The 20,983-nt window shown below is 40.6% G+C and overlaps 2 long non-coding RNA genes across 4 annotated transcripts; both read left to right on the plus strand.

Annotated features, from left to right (window-relative positions):
- The first annotated feature begins 1,128 nt into the window (after positions 1–1,128).
- LOC148651041 (uncharacterized) lies at positions 1,129–3,599 on the plus strand. 2 transcript variants are annotated; one of them, XR_015925641.1, is made up of 2 exons: positions 1,129–1,461; positions 2,066–3,599. It is a non-coding gene; the product is annotated as an uncharacterized LOC148651041 (long non-coding RNA). The 2 variants fall into 2 exon arrangements; XR_015925640.1 differs by having other exon boundaries at positions 1,129–1,361.
- A 4,474-nt stretch (positions 3,600–8,073) lies between these two features.
- Positions 8,074–20,650, plus strand: LOC148651042 (uncharacterized). Of its 2 annotated transcripts, XR_015925643.1 has the most exons (4): positions 8,074–8,285; positions 8,525–8,668; positions 9,015–9,150; positions 18,420–20,650. It is a non-coding gene; the product is annotated as an uncharacterized LOC148651042 (long non-coding RNA). The 2 variants fall into 2 exon arrangements; XR_015925642.1 differs by having other exon boundaries at positions 8,074–8,668.
- The last annotated feature ends 333 nt before the right edge of the window (positions 20,651–20,983 follow it).

The raw sequence follows: 20,983 nt of genomic DNA on the forward strand, positions 1-20,983 counted from the left end.
AGGCACAGATCCTTAGCCACAGAGCCACTGCTCCGCCCCCGATTTTGTGTATTATTTAAAGACTAGCTCCTTCAGTCCTCGGGGCTCAACATTAGGGTAAGCACGTCGCGAGGCCCGCCTGGCACCAGGATACCCTACGTCTGTCTCCTGAGGACACAGGCCTCATCCCCGACACCTCCTGCTTCCTGAGCCCGGGGTTTGGGGGATCTCGCCCACATCACCCTCGGATCTCCATGTTTTGTCTGTTCGTGTTTTCCCCCTTCCCAGGGGATTTTAACCTTGTCACGTCCCAGGATGGATTACTCGCTGATGGACTCCCGGACTGGGCCCTGACCTGCCTTTGGACCCTTTTGGATTTGGATGCGGTTCTTTGTCTCCCCCGTTCACTGTCTCGCAGACTGTCACTGTTATTTTGTGCACTATTAAACCCCTGTGTGTTTTCCCATACTACGTCTTCTGTTTTCTCCAGCTCTTACCACATCGCATGGGGTCTCCTACAAGACCCGACACGGGCATCTGTCCGTGGTCATAACAGTGATGGGTTACAGACCCTGACTCATCTCTGCTTTAAATGGAAATTTCCTTCCTGTCCATCAGTTGGCGCCAGGGAGGATATCGGAGTATTGAACGGACACTCCTGGTGTAGCAGGTTATTCTGTTTAAGTCTAGTTTTGAGTCTGTGTGATAGTAACACAGGATGGAGTTTGTTCATTCTTCAATGGAATGTCTTTTTTCACCTCTTTTTTTTACAAGTATTTTCTTAACAAAGAGCACATTAAGTAAACAAACACCTTTTTTACACAATCCTTTGGTCTTTTTCTTATGACTCCTGGACCCACCTCTGAGATTATAAATCAGTAATTCTGGTCTCAGGTTTTTTTTTTTTATCACACTGAGTATGTAGTGCTTAACCCTAGAGGAAAGTTAACACAATTCAAAGAAGTTCTTGATTTTCTCTGCCAGAGTCTGTTGCCTCTTATAATTTGCAAAATTCTTATATTTTAATTGATTTTATAGTGTCATATTTGGCCTTGAAATGCTGAAACCATAACACCTGGACTGCTATTATTTGTTTAATTCTTGGGTTCAATGTTAACAAGGTGAATGTGCTCTGGCAGAAATATTAACGGCGCTGCTCGTTTCGTAACCCATTACGGGACATTAAAGATTCTGTGACGTTTTTTTTTTCAAGAAATGGAAATCCCGCCAGCGGTTTAAAAACGTGTGTGAGACTATTTATCCTGCAGATGGCGTCTAAGCACCGCACATTGAAGCTGTGAAGACAAGTTGCTCTTCGGCAAATGCTGGTTTTCTTTTGATGCAGCTAGCATTTCGGTTCTTCCTTCTTTTCCTGAACAGGCGTGAGATTCAGCCAATGTTCGCCCGCACATATTCAATGACAGACAAAAAATAATGTTTTGTGATTTATTTTGCTTGTTGTCGTACTCTAATAGATGAACGGTGATTTGAGTCTTTTTCTTTTCAGTGCATACATATTTATTTACACGCTGCATGCTGTGAACCTGTGCGAAACCTTGACATTAATGCAAGTAGACTAGATGAGCGGTTCTCTACCATTTGTAGACCAGGGAGCAGCTCCCAGGGGTCTTCCTTCGTTAAGGACCCCTTCAGCTAAAAAACGACCCGTAGCAAGAATACAATTTAATCGATAATATTACTGAAGGTTACGGCGGGGACCGGACTTTATTGCTCCAGGGACTGGAGTACCACCGTGTACAGTAAAGCTCTATTTTTTTAAAGGCTTCAGAAACTGAAATTAAGTTCAGAATAATTCAGAATCAGTTTTAAATTGTGAATGATTACATTTGAACTCCAGAATGTATAACTTGAACCTTAAAGCATGGACATCATATACACTATCCCCCCCCCCACAAAAAAGCCTCATAGACTTATAAGAAAAGTAGGTCTTCAAAAATTTTACGGGAAACAAGTATACATTTATTTAGAATCCCAGCTTATTTTTAGTTAGTGAGTTCATTTTGTTTAAAACGTTGTAATTGTAATGCTTTCATTTTCATTTTCATTTCTCTTTTTTTTTTACAAGAAATGAGATCTGACTGGTGGAAAAGATCTCTTTGGGATTTCCGGAGTACGCAAACATCAGGAGCTGGGGAAACTGTATACAGTCTCAGGGGCATCGACACACTGCACCGCAAGGACACTGAAGTACACCGGGATCATCGTCACCCGGAGCAACCAGCCACTGACATAAACACTGGCAAACCCGGGTGCTCAAACTTAATTTACTTTAAAAAACTGGACTACAAAAGGAGAGCTCTGGAGTTTAATTAATTTGGATTGTGGAAGTATGGATTATAGCGCAAGCCACCCAGCCGTGCTGTTGAAGACAATTACCTGGGTTCTTTCAAGGAATGGTGGATGAAATACTAAGATCAATTAACAATTAACTATCAAACAGGGTACATGGGCCAACCGGTGTCCTCTCCTTTGTAACCATTCCTGTTTTCGTAATTCATCCGCCTGTACAGAAAGCAGAGCAGTGATAACAAGTGTATATATATATATCTTTTTAAATTTTTTAATAAGTGGGTTATTTTCAGAGATGGATGTGTGCTTCTCCTCAGCGTGATGCACAAAGGTAAATACTGTAGCTGACAGGTAACGTTCCATGTGCATGTCAGCCAGTCATATCTGCAAAGGGCTGGTGAATATGTCTTTAAACCACTGAGGCTGAATGGGACACCTTGACATTATCCGCCTTCTTGACAAGATAAAGCAGAGAGGTGTTCTGTTTGCACTCCCAATCCACTGCATCACTGGACTGCCAGGCACACATTCCAAATATCCACTGGACTTCTCCCTTTCGATCCCACATCCACGCAAATGAACTGCGCACCGCCAGAAAGCTACATCGAGATGTACTGTAATAACAAGCTAGTTTGCTCAAATGTATTTGCATATTAATCGCATCTCCAGCTATTTATTTAATTATTCAGTTTTAAAAAAAAATCTTAGCATATCTATCTATAATTTATATAATTCAATATACGATCTAAGTTAATAGTATAGTAGTATCATATGGTGTGGTATACTGTAGGTTTTGAGTTTTTTCCTCTTTTGTATCATTGTATCATTTGCTCAGTCGTTGCCTAATCGGTAGAATGAGGCACCTGTCCAGCCAGTGTCACGTCCCGGGCAGGGGAGACTTGCGTGTTCTGGAAGTAACCGTCTCACTTTTCCAATGATTGGCAATCGGAGGCTCCAGCCTCCTCCGTGTTCTGTTGACAAGACAGGTGACCTGTGAGATCGAGGTTACACTTAGCAGGCTATTGTGTTCAGCGCCATGTCATCATGCATCTGGAAAATGTAAGAGTACTCGATACATTTGTTCATAAAGTGTTTGTTATTTATTGTTAAATCCATGTTTTGTGATGTTATTGGTTTTCTGAAAAGAGTATCCTACTCCCATTAATTTTACTAGCGCAGTAACTCCAAAGGCTGTACTACAACAGTGTAGAACCATTGACCTATTAACTGCAAATACACTGATGCTATTTGTAATCCTGTTTTCTTCCATTATTTGCAAACCCCCAATTAAAAGTTGGATTTATATTATACTATGATGACTTCAAAAGAAACCAGAAAGAAAATATCCTACTAGTGTTTTGTTTTGTTTGTTTGTTTGTTTGTTTGTTTGTTTGTTTTTACAAATGCTTGCAATCTTATTTATAAAAAGACATTTTACTTAGTTACACCTCAACCAATAATTCTTTATTCTTACCTTTTCTACCTTCCTTTTGGTACTATTGTACTAATATTTTACAGTTATTTTTATTTTAATATAACATTATATTAAATTACATTACATTATAACACCACCTTGATTTCCAGAGTCTGTTATATAGAAAATGATACAACATGTAAAGCTGACTCTGAGGACCAGAAATCTATCTAAACAATCCAATCAAATAATGAATCTATATATTTTATTTTTGAACGATTATCAATTACTTAAATATTTACATAAGAAAATCCTGGAATACATTTCTAAAATACATTTATTTTTAATAAAAATATAAGGTGTACTGTATGCACTGTCTGATTCCATGCTACGGGGTGGCGTGGTGGCACAGTGGTCTTCATTGTTGCCTCAAACCTGGGGCCCTGGGTTCAATATCTGGGGTGCTCACTGAGTGGAGTTTGTGCAGTATGTTCTTCCCATGATCCCATGGGTTTCCTCTTGCAGTCCAAAAAGACATGCTGCTCGGTTAATTGGCCCTGGTGTGAGTCTGTTTTCCTGTCTCTGTGTGCCCTGCTATGGACTGGTGTCCTGCCCAGGGTGTACCCCACCTCGCACCCGTTGCTTGCTAGGTTCCAGCTCCGCAGTGACTCCCCCCCGTGACATGTCTGTGTCTGCGCATGCTCTGCAACGGACCAGCGTCCCCCTCCAGGGTGTACCCCACCTCGCACCCGTTGCTTGCTGGGATAGGCTCCAGCTTCCCTGCGACCCTGGGCTGGATACAGCAGTCAGAAAAAGGATTGATGGGTGAATTCTATACAGTGCAAAAACAATGGATGTCCACACATTTCAGAACACAAAAACGTCCTTCATGTGATCAAAGTTAATAGAGGAAATTAAATTAATATGAAAAAAAGAGAAGAGCCCTAAAACCAGAAACTGCTCATTTTTGTGATTTTTTTTAATACCTGGTATCTACTACAGTATGTACCATGTTTAGTGAAAATGTAATTGTTTTGAAAAGAAAGGGTCAGTTTTTAACACTTGTACCACCTGAAAACACAACAGATGAATCTTTGTTTAGATAAGTATTAAACAATGTTAACTCAGCCCTTAATTAACTGACCAATTAACAAAATCTGAATAGTATGTAAATTCAAATGGTTATTATTTTCACACAATAACCCTTTGAATAGAGCTAATTAATGTGAAGCTTATAGGAATAGCCAAAAAATAAGGAGAACTAGATGAGGAGGAGAGAGATTTTTCATCAGACTATACAGAAAAGACCAGAAGCTTAAATGAGACTGTGAAACAGTAAAAATGTGGAATATTAAAATTCTATTGCTCTAATATATAAAGAAAAATCATTTAAGCATTATCTTCGAAAAATTCTGATGAATTAATAATTGAAAAAAGAATGTGAAAAATGAAAATTTAACATGAGTTTATTTTATTTTCTGCAGTGTATAATTTTTAATTATGTCAATAACAGTTTTCTTAATTTTTGATAAGATTTGGTCATGCTTCGTATTAGCTGTGCTGAGCTTTACGAATTAATTAGGTGATCACAGTAATTACTGTTTATATTGTTGTTAATGAGCCAAAAGGCAAGTTGCCACAATCATCCAAATTAAACACATGAGGCATAAAGCCAAAAAAGCCCAGATAAGAAGAAAAAGTCTGACTTAGAACTCGCTGTATTGAAAACATAATTTTAGAAAGAAGCAATTATACTTGCCTTACTTACAAACCTTACCATGCTTATTTTTAAATTATAATCTTATTTAATTTAAAGCGTATTTGTGTATATATTAAACACAATAAAATAACAAAAATACAGTTTTGTAGAACACAAAGGCAATTGTGTCTTAAGCAGGAGCAATTGTCTTGTGCAGATGAAATTGTGTCTTACTGTATGCTACAGTCATTGCGTCTTGTGTAGATGTAATTGTGTATTGTGCAGGAGTAACTGTGTCTTGTGCTGAAGTAGTTGTTTTGTGCTGCTATAATTGTGTTTTGTGTTGGTGTTGATCTTTCTGTCTTCTGTATAAAGTCTTCTATGTAAAGTGATAATCCTGGTATCATCAATACTACAAAAAGATCAGGTCAACAGATTTACATTTTGGTTGGAAATAAATTTCAGTTTTATGGTAAGGAATACGACTATGCCGTAGATGTAACGACCTACAGCTTTCTCTGCTTGAATTAAAAATTCAGAACTATTTTTCAGTAGTTCAGACAAAATTCTAATTAACGTGACGAGATGGCGAATATAAAATAGAGAATGAATGACTACTCAGAATATGTGGTGGGAGGAGGGGAGGTGAAATATATACATGCACATGTGTGCACAATAGGCAATCCCGAACTGCATTTCTTCGTTTTTCACTTTATCCAGAATTACGTACAGTATGTTTTCAAACTTGTGCTCTGCAGCCGACACCATCCCCTCTCTTCAAAGCGATACTTCACACTGTCATTTTTATTGGGAGATTCGATTTTTGTTTCCCGCTTACATTTTCCCTGTCTCGTATTTTCATTTCATTTGATTTTCCATCTTTGTTTCCCTGGAGGTTGTAGTTTGACCAGGAAACAACCTTTTGTGGGAGAAAATAGCTGCTCAGTCATTTCCAATTCACCTTTGAGAACCTTTTGCATAACATCTTCATTTATCTAGGTTACAGTGGAGGGAGCTGTGGACTGCTAGAGACTGCTAGGGACACGTAGAGGTGAATTCCATGCTGAAAAGTAAAAAGAAGAAAAAAACACAACATTTAGGTCTTAGGTCTAAAGGTGATTTTTCTTTTTTTTCTTTTTTAGCATATACTTAACACACGTAAGTGCTAACACGTGTATCCTAGAAGCCACATGTCTTTGCAAAATTCCTATTTACCAGCTTTTGGTGGTGCAAGAGAGTCACATTACTGCAGCAAAAGAGCCAAGCTTTCACTGTGGTCACCAGGGGGCAAATTCACAAACGGAATCAAAATCACACACTGCCGTACTTTAACTTGTTTGGATTATTTATCCGACTCTTTTTTTTGGTGGTGGGGAGTGAAATACTGCATACGCAGCATCACTGTCGCCTTTTGTTCCAATCCCTGTCTTCTCTCTGGAAGCAGAGAAGAAACAGATGAAACAAGCGGGGCTCATGAACACATCCTGGAAGTGCTGACACAGTGGACAAACGGTGCTCTTCTTTGAAATGAAAATGGCAGTAGGATCAGTAAAGACTATTTCGGAATAACAATGCAGAGATACAACAGACGGTTGCTGTACAGTATTTATAAAAATGTTTGCTCCTTGCAGTGAAAATCACACTGTGTGATTGTTTTTCTTGCTTGATAAACACATGGACATGGTAGTGGAAAAATAAGGGTTATGACTTTGCATCACATTACAGTAATGATTGGTGTAATTCAACTTAGTTTAGTTTAATAGCTTTTTTTCCTTTCATGTTCTTTCAGGATCTGTACATTGCAGTTCCTATCCAAGGACTGGCTCCTCCAATTTGCTTGTTACTGTAGGTGTCAGTTGGACAGTGGGAGAGATCACTTTACACAAGATTTTTTTCGAATGGATTTAACGCAGTGAATGCATCAGTTTTACACAATGCCGTCGTGGATAATGCAATTAGAGCCAATTTAAACATTGGCACAGCTCCACAAGGAACGCTTTGAAGGGCAGCAGAATGCCGGTGGTCAAGAGGATCTTGTGTACAAGCTGCAGTTTAGAGTGTGAGCTCCATTGCTGCAGCTGAACTGACACAAACTGCGGATTTGATGGTTAAATTATCGACTGGCTTGCTAGCAACCCTGTAGCTTTTTGAGAGTTGTACTTTTAGCTGTCACATCTGAACCCAAAATACTATAAATGTCAACCTGCCAAGATTACAAGAGGTGTAAGATTTTCCACACCCTGAGCCCATACTACCCCCCCTCTATTATCTTGCCTGACGTTCCCTCACGAAGACATGTATTGTCAAGTCACTTAGTGAGGACAGGCAAGCCACTTCATTAAAAAAATAATAATATTGTTATCATTTGAGAGGAGTAAGACCCCAGAGCCCCTAGGCCCACATTTCCATTGTGTCACAGGGGGTGATTTTTTTTGTTTTGAGACAGCTTTCAAGTCTTTTTTTACCCTGATGACCAGGGTCTTTCAGCAGCACATGAACGAGAGTCACTGGCAGAACTCCTGCTGCACCCTGCAACCCAGGGCCCTGCCTACTGCCAGGCGTGTAGTGGGGTTGTTGTGTTCTGCAGAATACCGTTGGCCCTCACCTCTGTCTTCTGTCACATGAGCAGCCTCATTTGCATAGTTACATGGTTTCCTGAGAAACTCTCCAGGCAGGGCTCTGCAGCTTTCACACCAGCCGTTTTGCCTTTTTTTTTTATTTGCAGCGATGTCAGGAAAAAAATTCAGGACATCAAAAAGCAGAAAGGGCTGTTTTAGCACCTGTCAGGGGTTCAGGAAGTCCTTTTATTGGGAGTGATGAGAATTAATATGGAGGTAGTGAAGACAAAGGATAAATGCCAGTTCTAAGCACTCTCCTTTGCAGGTGTGTGCCTATTACAGAAGATGTGCAGGCCCGATGATTGTGTTACATGCCGAAACGGTGCTTCAATTAGGCTTTTTGACTGATGCCAGGTCTAATAAACCTATTTACAGAAGGTCACCCAGCATGGCAATTACATGCAGAAATCTGTTTGTGCCAGTGCCCGCGATAAAGTGATCTTCACAGAGCCCTGTATGAAAACTGTCGGCTGTTTAATTAACAGTCATTTCCTTGGCATACAGAAGCAGCTGCCTTGCTAACGACAGCAGCTCGAGGAGAAAGCATGAAAAATCGGCAGATGTGAGAACAACAACAAAAAAAAAGGGCGGCTTTTTGTGTCCGAGGAAAACCTGTACAATATCTAGTGAGGACGTGCTGGTTGTGCGGTATGAAAAATTAAATATCATTATTTTTTTAATATGAAATATTAATAACTCTGCCTTGTGTTTCTAGCAGGCATTTATCTAATAGAGCTTCTAATTAACATGTCTGGTGGCCTTATTTGTCTTGCTGGCATTCATTGTGCTTGTGAATTAGAATCCGACTACACTAATGTACTTATAAATATTAAACCTTTTTGTTTCTTCACTTTTTAATCAGACAGAAAAACGCAGCGTGTCATATTGTTTCTTTTTTTTTTCCCCCACTAAAGGCCATGCCGGTCACAAGGTATTTACTCATGAATGCTAGGCTTTCCCCTCAAGGACTTGATTTGTGTCATTTTTTCAACAGGGACACTGCACCCAGCAGAAATTGCGCCCCACCCGATGTAACTGAACAATACGCCATATGAACTACTGGGGTCTGAGGGTTTCATGAATCTTACATCGGCCTTAACTATGATTCAACTGGACAGCAATACACTAAGGTAAAGCATTTTAAGCAGCTAAACACATATAAGTTGTTCAGAGCGGAATTACCACCTTCTGGCAAAGTTTTGGTCCACTGGAGCAATGAATTACATAATTGATTCCTTACTTGACATTGCAGTCTGCTTAATTTGAACTCTTTGTTTTCAGTTCATTAACAAGTACGGGGTTGTCTTTTAAGTACTGTGTTTCTTGGGTAACTAAAAATCCTTTTCAGTATTAAAAATAAAACTGCAGAGTTCCAACTCGGCACCTTGTTGGTTGAATGAAGGATGGATTGAAATTAAGTTGCAGTGATAACCAGCAGCTTTGGGTGTTTCCCCGGGACCGGGACTGGTAACCTCTGTTGTCAGTGGTGCTGGTGGACCAGTAGGTGGCTTTCTTCCCCACTGGGCCAGAGTTTCCAAACCAGTGACTGACTCAGTAGGGTGGCCAGGGGACATTGTGCTTTAGAAGGTGCTGTCCCTCAGATCAAACTTTAAACCCAAGTTGTGACTAATTGGCCATTGAAGATCCCATGGCGCTGCTTGTAGGAACAGGGGTGTTAAAGATAGTGGCATGGCTAAGCCTCACCATGACTGGCACAATCTAGCCTCCCTCTCAATTAAACTGGCGAGGTCATTCCTCACTCCTCCCTAAAGCGACAGGATTGAGGGCCTGCTGGTGCAGAAAAGCTGCTCCACAGCACTCATGTGATTATTGCTCTTAAACAATAGAGGAAGTGAGTCCCCCTCCTATATACAGTATAAAGCAATTCTGAAATCTTTTAGATTTTAAAACCACATGTAAATGCAAGGAATTAGACTGCCTTCTGCAGTGAGCTGCTCTTAACATTCTTTTAGTTTGTGTTTCTAAAGCACTGTATAAATGCAACAGTCAATGCGACTATGTTCTCCTCCCTACAGTGGTATCCACGATCTTAGCAAGCATAACTTTCCTTTTCCAAATTCTGAGACATGATTGCTATAGTGTTGTTCAGAGAGGGGGTGCCAATACTTTTGGACTTAGATTTCTGTGGAAGTTTCTATAATAGATGTGTATGGATTTGAATGAATCCATATTAATACAGTTAAAGTAATTACAAAATTGTATCTTATTTCATAAACAGTATGCTTAAAAAGGTGTTATGCTGCTCTGTCAAGTATTTTAAGCAGTTTGTAAGGTAGCTCTTGGAAGAACTCGCTCCTGTGCCTTAGAGATGATACAGCAGAACTGTAGGATTATTCACCATAACCTCTAAATGTCTGTACGTCCGGAAAATTCTGTTTTTATTAGTTGTCGATTTGCAGAGTTCTCTGCCATTTTTAGAAAGTGTACCATTTAAAATGTATTTTGTTCAAAGAACAACTTCATGAAATTGACTATATAACGCCAGAGGACATTTAAATCACCCCTACATATTCACTGCTCATATCCGATGTTTATCCTAAGTCTTGTCCTACCTGATAAAGTCAATAAAATAATCGCTTTGTTTCGTTGTGAGTGTTCGTTGAGAATGTGACTGATGACATGCTTGAAAACAGCAGTGCCAGCCATCATACAGTATATCAGTTTACCCAAACCAATTAGCTGCTTTCTTCTCCTGAAAAGGAGATACATCCCTCAACCATCTGCCCAGAAGAAAACTTCAAAAGCAGCCTTCTTTGTAAATACCCTCTTCCATGTTGTGTTGTGCAGAATGCAGCCCTTGAAAAGTATGTAGAATCCTTTCTCAGAGTTCAATTATTTTCGTGAAAACTAAAAACACTTTCTAGTGGCTTTCAATGTCATTAATCGCAAACAAACATTGATAGCTGGGCAGAGAGTGCACCTCTTTATGTTCTGTGATTGTTCCATGTTCCATAGACTTCAGATTTGAGGACAGGAAAGTGTTTGGATCTTAGGAGAACCATTATGTATTATGAGCTCTATACTATTATAGTGAAACATTGAAGCAGACGGTAATTTTTTTATCTCTCTGGAATATTAGTATTTGAGCTGTAGGATCCAGTACAGAGGACATTTATTGAATTATGCCGGGTCAGCACCTGAGCTATTTCCCACCCTCAGCTTTGGGCTGTGAGACAAATTCTCAATGCTCATTTCCTGATCTCACCACTGTGCTCGAGGGGAACATTTCACGTCTCACGGGGACGGCATTAAGGGACTTGTTAAACAAAAGGTCAGGAAGAGGTCAATTCTAAACTTGCACTGCTGCTCTGTAGCCGTTACACCAGAGGTTTAAAATGGTAACAAAGGGGGTACTCTAGTCTGACAATGCCACCTAGTTTCACAGAAAGGTAGGACCTCTTGAGTCTATAGTCTGGGGGTTCCCAAAGTATAAGGGCCGTCTGTTTGGGGCAGCTGCCATGGTGTCAACAACAAGATGCACACAGCATTCAAACCCACTAGGTTTATTCTCAGCAGGTTAGTATAGCTTAACAAAATAAAGTCACCTCCATAATCCCCCCGTGGGAACGTTTTATGCACCATAGTGCACGACACATCACCTCCAGTATGGACTCGATCGTGCTAATCGGTCTTGTCCAATACAACAATACAGGGACAGACAGACATTAACGACGGACGAAAATAATGGTTCAAAGAGACAGACAAGGGCGATCTCTCCCCGTTTTTATACGGGAAAAGGTGGGAAGAGGAGAACCTCGAGGGGAAAGGGCAAGATCCGCTGGGTGCAGAATACAACACAACTAACGCTTGTGTCTGCTTCCTGGACTGCCAAGGCTCTACAGGAAATCCTCTTCTCTTTTCAGTGTCTACTTGGCTGCTTCGTTATACGTAGGCACTCCAGCCTTTTTTCATTTAATTCAGCCAACGGTAGCAGTTGTCACTGCTTGGTTTTCTAGGTGCTCGTCCATTCTCACAGAAACAGGCAGGCAAGTGCTCCATCATTGAGGAGATCTGCATCTGTATTTCTGGTTGTTCCCTTTGAGGGATTTGATCTCGGGGCCAGGACAGTCATTGTTTCATCCAGGCAAGTTAAAGCCAAAAACGTTATATTTGTTATCTAGTCTCATTGTCAGATGTTTATGAGGAGGTCTTCACTCTCTTACGTATAAATACTTAGCCGTTATGCACAAGTTTTTGTGCATCTTCTCAGGCTCCATATCTCCACCCCAGCTTCACCCTTGCAGCTGCCTCCCTAGTTCATTCCTCCCTGGCCCATTCTTTGTAAGTGAAGGGGTTTTAACAATACTAATGTTACAGCAGGTGCTGTGCTTTCCTCGGCTTTGTGAGTAAACGCCAAACACTGAAATATTAAATAATAATAATTAATAATTCCTTACACTTATATAACGCTTTTCTGGACACTCCACTCAAAGCACTTTACAGGTAATGGGGACTCCCCTCCACCACCACCAGTGTGTAGCCCCACCTGAATGATGCATCAGCAGCCATAGTGCACCAGTACGCTCACCACACACCAGCTATCAGTGGGGAGGAGAACAGTTATGAAGCCAGTTCATAGATGAGGATTATTAGGAGGCCATGATTGGTAAAAGCCAGGGGGAAATTTGGTCAGGATGCCCCAACTCTTTTCGAGTGACCATATAGAGTCAGGACCTCAGGTTTCCTTCTCATCCGAAGGACGGTGCCTTTTTCCGTCACCCATACCCACACCCATCACCCACATAGACTGTGGACTGAGTGCCCCCTACTGGCCCCACCACTTCCAGCAGCAACTGTCCAGCAATCCAGGTACTGACCAGGCTCACACCTGCTTAGCTTCAGTCGGTTATCAGTTGTGAGTTGCAGATTGATAGTAGGTGTAGGCCTGATGTAGGTAGCTAGTAGGCTATCCCTTTATATCTGATATTTCTGTTATATCTGTAATTAGAATTTGACCGAACTTCTAAAATGCCAGTGGTGCATATTGTACTTCTGTTTAGTATCTGGTCCAAATTGGAGATGATGTGTTGTGCACTATGCAATGCAATTCTGTATGCATTATGAAAATACTGTATATGAAAAACTGATCTTATGAGTAAAATACAATTTTGAATACCCAAGAAAACCAAAAGAAAAATTTTAAAATTGAACTTACATTTCTGACATTAAAAACCCTGCACTGCACAGCTATTATGATAAAATGTACATCAACATGGATGTTCCAACAAAAGCACTATGTTGTGCAGAGTTGCACTTTCTGATCATCATCAATCTCACACGATGCCAGAGAATTGTCAGATATCCTCTGATTTAGTGCTGCACAGTGGAGGTCAGCTTGTCTAGTGAGTTTGTGCCCTTACTGAAAAAAGCTTTGTGTTGTGTCTTTATTTTACCAGAACCATCAAAATCATATGCTTATTATCACTATTCTGATGGGTGATTCTGTACTATAGAACACACTATAGATGGTCTCTGTTATTGATTTTGAGAGCTGTTTCTAAAATGTCTGTTCTTCCATTCACACTCTGTAATGTCAGACCAATCTCTAACACCCTTAATGCATGTAGTTTAAAGTCATAATAGAAGCACTTGAGTGTGGCACATTGACATTACAGCAGTTGTGGACTACAATTGCAAAACATTATTTTCTGCTTTTCACTGAAAAACTAAATGGAGCTCTAATTATAATGACCTTCTTTGAAAGGCTTGGCTGTAATTGGAAAACAGCCCTGGAGACTAGCCATCTACAGGAGCACTTCAGTAAAAGGCACAAATGGAACAAGCTAAGACTTGCTTGTCCATTTTCTCTGGCTCTGAAGCATACAGAATTCTTTACTGCACCTGTTTCTTTCTCACCGTGTTCCTTCCTGGCTGCTCTAGGCTCGTTAGCGGTGACTCGTATTCATTCAGGAGATGGCCGCAGATCTAGTCGAGTGGAGTGCACTGGTGATGGTGAAAACTGAAAGGGATCGTTTCATCTGTCTGCCATTTATTTGGTTTTAGATCCATCCTGGAATACCAGTGTAATGTGTTCAGTGGGGTATGGTCTTAGCCATGAATGCATTCTAGTCAAATCATCACAAAGTGAAACAAGGCTAGGAACCTTTATGTGCTATTCAGAATGTCTTTCACACTATGCTATGACAATGTAACATTACAAAAAGGGCATGACTGGAATAGCTTGAGATCAGCTCAAACAAGAAAAGCCAGGTCCCTTCCTAGTCTTATAGTAATACCATGTATTATCCAGGTTTAAAAGAGCTGAATACCTTCAATCATGAAAACAGAACAATATGAGTGGACTTGATTCAAGTATCTGAAAGGCATGGACTGAAAGCATATTCAGTACCTGAAAGACATGGACAAAGTCAAACTTCAGGAACAACAGTGACAAATAGACTCCAGGAAACAATAAGTTAATAGCGAAGTGAAGTTAATAAGCGTTTCTCTACTCAAAGGTGGGATCCTGTTATCTAGCCGTATTGTTAAAGCTGAGACACTGGGATCCTTTGTACAACAGATGTACAGTGTAGACCTTGTGGCATCCTGCTGATTGTAACCTTGCTTCATGTTCTTCTGTTCTAAACTTTGCGTTTTCTCAATCTGGAAACCTAATAACGACGGCAGTCGTCTCATCGGAGAATAGAAATGCTGTCATTAAGAACCGTAAAGTGCATCTGTTCTTTTAATCAGAGAACAGATGACTTTTTTTCAAAACAAATGCCAGTCAGACTTCTCCATAGGATATGGAGAAATGAAATGTTAAAGTATATTTGTTTCTTTTTATGCGAGTGCCCTTTGCAGGAGTGTTTTCATTTAGCGCTGGGTTATTTGTAATAACCAAAGGCAATTTGTGTGCAAAACCGGATGAGGAATCCTGAAACAGACTGCTTTGATACAGCTGAATAGAAGACAATCATGTAAGGTACACCATGTGGATGGGTTGCTGATTGAAGTCTTGTACTGGGTGAAAAGACATTCTTAGTCAAGGGCTCATGGAGAGACCTTAACTATCTCACCAGATTCCCATTGTTAGCGAAGCAGAACTGGCGATGCTTGATTACTAATACTGCAATACCCTCTAATGAGGATGTTCCCAGCAAAGACCCATGGGATTTGTCACGACTGTAGTCCCTCCTCCTTAAGGGCGCTCCGGCTCTTTCACTTCGGACCTGATTTTGTGCACCTGCCCCTTGTTCCAGCCTCCTTCCCATCCCCCTTAAACACCAGGCACTCACTTTATTCGGGGCTCTGCATCCGATTCCCATATCATGTGAGCCTGGGACCTGCAATCGTCTGGCTCCGTTATGCTTTTAAGTTTCTGTCCCTGTTCCCCCTGCCGGTTCCGACCCGGTTCCTGTTTTTAACCTGTCTGTTCTCGGATGGACCGCCCGGCTTTGGACTTTCCCCGTTTTTGGATTCCCCGTTTGCATTACCTCTGGATTGTTTGCCCCGGACTCACCCCCCTGGACGCCTGCGCACTTTGGACATGCCCCCCCGTATTCATTCCCAATTCCTGCATGACTTTTTCCTAGTGTTTCCTCACTCCACCCTGGATTGTGTCGTCCGCATAGCGTCTGGAAAGAACTGTTTCGTTACAGAGTTTGCTCCAGATTAACACATTTCCTGCTCTTATGGACAGCATGGTTGCTCCTACTGACACAATTTGTGTAGTCGTTGTCACACCATTGTGTTAAATCAGTTGCTCCATAGCATAGTAACACAAGAGTAATAGTAGAGTTACACTGCTGTAGTGTCTTCTCTGTGGGTAATGTTTGTCTTTTTTTTTGTACAGCTGTATTGGACTGTGCCATAAAAGAAATTTCCCCCAGGGGACAATAAAGCTTTAATTAAAAATGCCTCCTCTCCCTTTACTTATTGGAGCAGCAAAGCAGGATTTACCTTCGTAAGTCCAAACAAGATTTGAAAAGAATGATTGTGGTAAAAATGAACCCTTTTGTCTGTCTGTGAACCAGACAGTTGAGAAGTTCATCATAGGGTTTCATTATGTTGTGCAGGGTAATATGAATATTCCTTGTGTCTCCGTTTTTCCTCACTGTAGTCTGGGCTGCTGGAGCCCACAGTTCACATTTCTGTCTACATTCTGGTCCCCTGAGTGACAGTTAAAGGGTTAAAAACTTTTCAAAAGCCTATTTAGAAAAAAAAACAATATTTCTTTTAGTAATAGTTCTACCATATTTAAATATTATTATTTTTCACTAAAATTAGAGGAGGACCAACTTTTTTTCCCTATCCTTCGTTTCTGGTGCTTTCATTACAGTGCTAATAGATTCGAGCCTTTTGTTCTTTGACTTAATTTTCTTCAAGCTCATCAAAATGTCAAACCGCCGACTGCAGTTCTCCCTGCATTCAGACATCTCCACAATAGGTCTGTTTCCTTTAAAAAAAAATCAGTGAAGCTCAGTCAAGGGTCTCCCCCCCCTCCTTCTCCTCCCTTGAATAAAGCAAGTTTATTAATCCAGGGGAAAAAAAGAAAGAAAAGTATAGTGAAAGCATTTTTGTGTTTCATTTTGGTTTTTGAAAACCAAAGAAAAGAAAATCAATTACAGAGCGCACCTGAATATTATTTCCTCACCCAAAAACCAAATTACTCAGCAAACTTATCGCTTGCTATTGCAGGACTGGTATTAAAGAAAACAATCAGGCCCACAGGATTAATCTCTGACAGCAGCCTTATCTTTAACTTGCACCTTTGTTATTTTCTGATGAGCTTCTCCTTTTCGCTGCCACATTGTACCATACCTCACTGGTTCCTTTCATTTTATCATCGGCCAGTGGTGGAGGACCTTTCAGTTTATTAAAAAACCTTTATTTGTGAAGAACAAAGAGGAGAAGAAGGCAAACAATAAGGTCAGGCAATCTCCTTTCTGCCAGGAGTCACTCACCTGTTATTTAGAGTGTTATCAGACAGGGGGATTCACATCACCGAGAATGGAGCACTGTCAGGCAACGCTCTTAAAAACTGATTGACGCATATCAACCTCTAGTCAAGGACCTTTCCTGCTCCTCATATCACAAGCTGCGGTACTCTCTTGCTTTGGTTGCTTGTTGGACATAGTACTAGGTGCAGGGAAAAACATATCCTTGTTTCAGGAGTTCAGTCCACTTCTAATTATGACATAACGAGCAGATGAATATATAGGAATAGTTTAATGAGTGCTTTGGCCTTCACTTGTCTAGCCGAAGAAGTGACAGCCCCAGCTGAAGATTAGTGCTGTCACAACCCCCCTCACTTAAGAGGAATGAGTCAGGGAGGCAGCTGCTAGGGTGAAGTACAATAAATATGTGATTTATAGGGTTACATTATGCGTAGTGAAGGAAACTTGGATTATCTGAGCCAACTTTTTAAATGTAATTCAGGTAGAAGTTAACTAACAGAGACTGGGGCAAAAGATGTATTATCAGTTTAATCATTTCATGCTAGCTGCCAATACACATGGCATTATTATTTGCCTAAATAATTCAGTAGGCGTTAAAAGGTTGAGCCATATTTCAAAGTTGAGTTCAGGATTCTGTAATAACTCTTCTACTACAAGAAGGCCCAATAAAATATAGCAAATTTGTTAAAAGCACTTCTGACAAGCGTCTTTATTTTTAAGCTGACTGTAAGGAAATGCTTGAATGATTAGTTTTCTTTCTTCTTTTTATATCTCTAAGGATCAAATTCTTATGGTGGACACGTTGTTGGAGATACTGTACATGAGCTCTTGTTGTATTACCTAGATATTCTCACTGTGAAAGAGTCTAGGAATGGGGTAACTTCAGTCCTCCGTTGAAGTATTCTTATAATTGCACAACAGGGATAAAACAAATTAGCCACGAAATATATTACATGTATTTAAGCGAACAGCTGTCATTAATACAGTGGAGTTTTAGAACATAACAGTATAAGATGCGTTAACACCAAGAGGTCTTCATTTGGCCCATCTAGCTGTTTCGGTAGTTAAGTTATCCAAGGATATCACCAGGTAGCTTGTTCCATACCCCTACAGCCCTTTCCATAAAGAAGTGACTCCTGTTCTTGAAGTTAAATGCTCTTCTACAGTTTCCAGTAGTTTCCTCTGGTTTTCATTTTACTGTTTTCTTACCTGCAAATCCTTATTAAAGGACTTGTATTCATTGCTTGCCCCTATTCTTCCTCTTCAAACCTGCAGTGCTGACGCCTGTTTGTATCATTCACAGCAGGTTGGGGGAAAGGAAAAACAATACTGTTCATAGATGCCTCTGCAATATGGAGAAATGACCATGTTCTTTAAATCCGGGTGATTTGAACTGGGCATCTAACGTGACAGAATAAACAAAAAATATCATTATATCTATTTGCAAATTTTAATTTATTATGTTATCTGTTCTACAGGGACACTGTTGTTGAAGCCGATGCCCTGGTTTCTTTCAAGAAAGGGCCGGATGAGTCCTCGGATCAATTAACTCTTATTTGGTAACCTTTCTTATGCTTTTCCTTTCATATTTAAGTTTTATTTTCACCAAATACAGCCAAAAAGTGTTTCTTTTGCAGACTTAAATCCTTGGAAAACTTATCCTTCGACTCAGGCAGCAAACCTTCAGATTGTCAGCCCCACAGACAGACTCCACAGCTGAGTGAATGTGAAGCCCCTGTTCCTCAGTCTGCTTCAGGCACTTGAGCTTTCATCGGAGAGGGCTTGAAAGTGCAGAATGAAAGCAGGAAGGGCCCTTCGTGCTGTCAAGAGAACAAACTTTGCATCAAGTGCCCATACAAACACTGATTCTGTTTGGACCAAATTGTATTAGAAAAAATAAAATGAGATAAGGGAAAAAAATACTCATAAAATTTTCACTGGAAAAAAAAAAGATATAAAATGGCTTGGTAACATTTATGTTAGCTGTCATTCATGTAGATATTCTTCATGGGTAACGTGTGTGTGTTGACTACTCTGTACAGTATTGAAATTCTCTTCAGCAATTTTACTTTTAAAAAGCACTACAAACCTATGTCTAAAGTGGGTTAAGTTTAAATTATGGAGAAAAAGTTTTAAAAAGCATTAGGATTCCTGCAGCTTTACTACTTTGTGCCTGATTAATCTTAAAATCTGTAAATCGTAAAACATCGAGGTAATGGAAACGCACACACCACTTCTGATTGGAAACTACGAGTACTCAACTCAGAAGCCTTTCGGTTGGTGAGGGGAATTTGCACATTCAGTGCTTATAGAACATAGCCTATTGTTTCTCTACTAGCATCCTTTAAATCCCTATATCTTTCAGAAATACAAGGTTTTCTACTTAGCTGTGGACTAAGAACGAGCAGCAGCCATCCTCCCAGCCACCAGGGGTCGCTATTATGCAGTTAGATGACACCCCCCCCCCACACACACACAAACACCAATTTTAAAATGATCTCTGATTACACTCAAGCAAATTCGATGCTACTGAAAGGGATTTCACATTTAGGTTTTAATCATATAGGCATTGATTCAATTAGGAAACTGTTGCAGCAGCTGGCTTCTTGTTAACATTAGCAGAAGACATTTTGGACTAGCCCGTTCTAAAATCTCTGGTCTCCAGAGCTCACTGGGCATTTTAAAGCACAAAATTTAAGACTTGCCAAAGTTTTTAGAACGCTTTTAAACAAATCAGCAGGTAGCTCGTTAGAATTATAATCTCAACAGAAAATGTTACAAGACGACAAGGGAACATGTAATGTATTGTAACGCTACGGGGTTCAGGTGGGCGCCCTCGCCTGCTGCCTACACAGGGCGGCCCCCCACCGTCGGGGACTCAAACCCGGGCCTCCGGCATCACTCAACAGGGACCCAGCCTGGTGAGCTAAAGAGAGATCTCCTGCTATCACAGGGAAGGGCGTGACGTCACCGCTCTGGTAAGCCAGCTTTCACACTCAATGGTGGCTGTAAGCGTTACAGTATGTAAATATTGGTGAAAAAATGAGTGAAAGGAAATAGCAGCTCGCAACAGTTAAAAAAACCACAGTTTGGAGAAAGGGAATGTTATATATATATCCAGAGGGTACCATTACGTCACAATGTATCACTCCAGAAATGGCCTTGATTTTGGGAAACCACACAGATGCTAGAATTGACCTCATCACATTACAAAAACTAGTTAAGGAGAATCATTAACTCCAGCATGATAATGGACAACCTTTGACGTATCTTGAAAGTGAATGGATGTGGGACGAAAACTGAAGCAATTCCACAATCATCAGATTGGCCTGCAGCCTGACCTTGGAAAGAGCTGAAGACAGGAGAGATGAAACCAGACAACCAGATTGTGTTCATGATGGCACAATCCAGACCTCATAGACAATTGTATCGTTTTATCACACATGAATTGCTGTACCAGTCCACTGTGTCACTGATTGAGGTTTAAATTTGTGAGTCAGGGAAAAGTCTGCAATTGTAAAAGAATGGGCCTAGTCTGTTACAAATTGCTGCAGTGAAGACTCTTCAATATGTGATCAGTGATCCAAGAGTCAAAATGATAAAACTATTGTCAAGATATTTTTGTCATTTCCTTGTTGATTGCTCTTTCCCTTTTATTAAAAAGACTGATTCAGATGCCTCGTTAAAATGAATAGCTGTTTATTATTTCCTGGATTGTTTCTTGTTGTCCTTTTAGCCTGCTAAGCTTGTCCCCGGAAAGCAGAAAACACGAGTGTTATGGTAATTCATCAGAATTGAAGAGATTAAAGACAAAAAATGCCCAATGTTTTTGTAGTAAGCTGCACGGTGATGATTTAACACATAACACAGTTATTAGCAGTGTTGCGAGACGGTGGTAGAGGAAGTACCGGTTTGCCGAAAGGTGCAAATGACAAAAGAAAGGGTTTGCCGGCGAAGCTCGAAGCGGCCGGGGGCAGAGAGCTGCTTCTGGCTGCCAGCACGCAGCGAGGGGAGGCCAAACACGGAGCCTGCCTGCCACTGC

This window comes from Lepisosteus platostomus, chromosome 12 (genome assembly GCF_059453375.1).
Source record: "Lepisosteus platostomus isolate fLepPlt1 chromosome 12, fLepPlt1.hap1, whole genome shotgun sequence".
NCBI lineage: Eukaryota > Metazoa > Chordata > Actinopteri > Semionotiformes > Lepisosteidae > Lepisosteus > Lepisosteus platostomus.